Below are 2,969 nucleotides of genomic sequence, written 5' to 3' on the forward strand. Positions count from 1 at the left end.
TAACAACACCCTAACAACCACACAGAACACCTAACAACCACTAACAACACCCTAACAACCACTTATAAAGCCCTAGAAGACAAAACACCCTAACAACCACACAGAATGCATAACAACCACTAACAACACCCTAACAACCACACAGAACGCCTAACAACCACTAATACCACCCTAACAACCACACAGAATGCCTAACAACTACACAGAACACCCTAACAACCACACAGAAGACCCTAACAATAACTAGCAACACCCTAACAAATACTAACAACACCCTAATAGCCACACAGAACACCCTCAGAACCACTAATAACACCCTAAAAACCACACAGAACGCCTAACAATCACTAACAACACCCTAACAACCACACAGAATGCCTAACAACCACACAGAACACCCTAACATACACTAATAACACCCTAACAACCACACATAATGCCGAACAACCACTAACAACACCCTGACAACCACAAAGAACACCTAATAACCACTAACAACACCCTAAAAACCACTTATAAAGCCCTAGAAGACAGAATGCCTAACAACCACACAGAATGTGTAGCAATCACTAACAACACCCTAACAACCACACAGAACACCTAACAACCACTAACAACACCCTAACAACCACTTATAAAGCCCTAGAAGACAAAACACCCTAACAACCACACAGAATGCATAACAACCATTAACAACACCCTAACAACCACACAGAATGCCCTAAAAACCACTTCTAAAACCCTAGAAGACAGAACGCCCTATCCAGGAGACCTTAGCAACTACTCTGAAGATCCCAGCAACTACCCAAAACACCATAGCAACCACTCAGAAGATCCTAGCAACTGCCAAAAACCCCCTAGCAATCACCCAGAACACCATATCAACTAGCTAGAACGCACTAGCAACCGCAACTACTCCAAACACCCTAGAAACTGCACAGCAACACACTAGCAGCAGATGCTGGGTAAGTTATCAGGTCTTTGTGTCATTTTAAAATATGTTTCAAACAATCTTTTTTATTTTAACATGTCATGCTGCTGACAGTTCCAGATCAAATCACTGACGTTTATTAATCTGTGAGAATAAACTAATTTGATGGAGTCTCAGCTGAGTGATTGCTGCTCATCACAGATCTGATCAATCACAGATCAATCAGCAGGATCGAGGCCGTGAGAATCAGATGCTCTGATCTCCAGAGTCTGAGAAAAGCTGCAGCTCCTCCATCCAGCGTGACCCTCAGAAATCAAGACGAGAGTCACAAGGCCCGCAGCGGCCTGAGGGGAGAGAGCTCCACCAGAGCGTCCTGAGAACGAGAGACGCGCACAGAAAGAGTCTTTGTCGTCTGAATTCTTCTGCATAATTTTCTGCATTTCAACAGCTGTGACTCAGACTCACCCACAAATCTCATTCCTGCCCTCTCCGTCTGTTCATCTGTCCATCCATCAGCACAACACACCGTTGTGTGACAACACACAAGACAAAAATACATGTTCAAATCTAAAATGGACTTCAAGTGGAATCATATAAATCAACAGGTTTTATATAAGTAAATCATTAACCTGACTACATTAAGTTAAAGGGTTTTATTTTGGATGCGATTAATTGTTTGACAGCACTAATATATATAGCTTATTTAGGTCTACTACAAATCAAAGCTAAATGTATAATGATTTAATAATGTTTATTGTTTATTATTGATTGATTGATTTATTTATTGCTGATTCATTTACACGTGTTACTGACAACAAGTTTTCTTCAAATGTAACATATTATATGTCAATACATAACCTTGAATTAAAATTCATGGATGGAAGCCAAATATATATTTGTTAGTGTTTTTTTCTTTTTTTAAAGATATTAATATTTTTTCAAATACATTTTCAAAAATGTAGAAAAATTATCCAAAAACACATTTGTAGAAAATATATTTACCTAAGTATATTTCAGCAAATATATAGTTTTGGTCATATTTTGTGTATTGTGAAATACATTTAAAAATATATATATATTTGAAAACATATATTTTTTGCCAGCCCTGCTGTCAAGTAAATATCACAAATGTTGCACAATGTCTAATGCGGCACAAATGCTGTGAATCATAATCGCTGGAAAGAACACGTCAAACTCTCAAATGTCTCATTTATTGACTAAAGGGTTGCCATTGTGAAGAATCAAACTTTCCTTCATCTTTTGATTAAATGAATGCTGTAACTTTCAGAACTCAAACCACCCAGAGATTTGACTTAAACCTCAGAACGTCAGCAGGTGTGTGCTTCCCATTTCAAACCTGTGACTTCAATGAAACACAACGGCCTGTGAGAAACAGGGCATCACAATATGGTAAGGGGCGTAACATTTCCATCACACGCTTGAGGTATTCGGCCAATCACAATGCACTGGTCCATCCATCAGCACAACACACCGTTGTGTGACAACACACAAGACAAAAATACATGTTCAAATCTAAAATGGACTTCAAGTGGAATCATATAAATCAACAGGTTTTATATAAGTAAATCATTAACCTGACTACATTAAGTTAAAGGGACCTGAAAGAAATAAGGAACAAAATATTTTCACTTTTTACAGTGTACGTATATTGCGCACATCTGTATTACTTGATATTTTTGGTGTGGGCAAGCTTCTGCAAAAAAAATATATATTTTCCTAAAAAGTGCAGACAGCTTGTATAGGGTCAGAAAGAGGGTGGAAACAATCATGAAAAACTAAATTATGACCATTATGACCATCCGACTAAAGGGTTGTTCACACTGGGACGAATATCGCACGCGATTATCGCCGACGTTTAACGCCTCGTGACTAAACAAAGGGCGCCAATGTGAGTGTGCACACCGATGCGCAAAATGCGAGGCGTAAAAGTGTCATTAATGAGATTGCTCACGTGCCTGGAGCTCCTGAAGTTACAGTAAAACACAACTTGGTGGCGCTCAAGCACAACAAGCACAAA

The sequence above is a fragment of the Sinocyclocheilus anshuiensis genome, unplaced genomic scaffold, assembly GCF_001515605.1.
Source record: "Sinocyclocheilus anshuiensis isolate Anshui unplaced genomic scaffold, SAMN03320099.WGS_v1.1 scaffold1073, whole genome shotgun sequence".
Classification (NCBI taxonomy): domain Eukaryota; kingdom Metazoa; phylum Chordata; class Actinopteri; order Cypriniformes; family Cyprinidae; genus Sinocyclocheilus; species Sinocyclocheilus anshuiensis.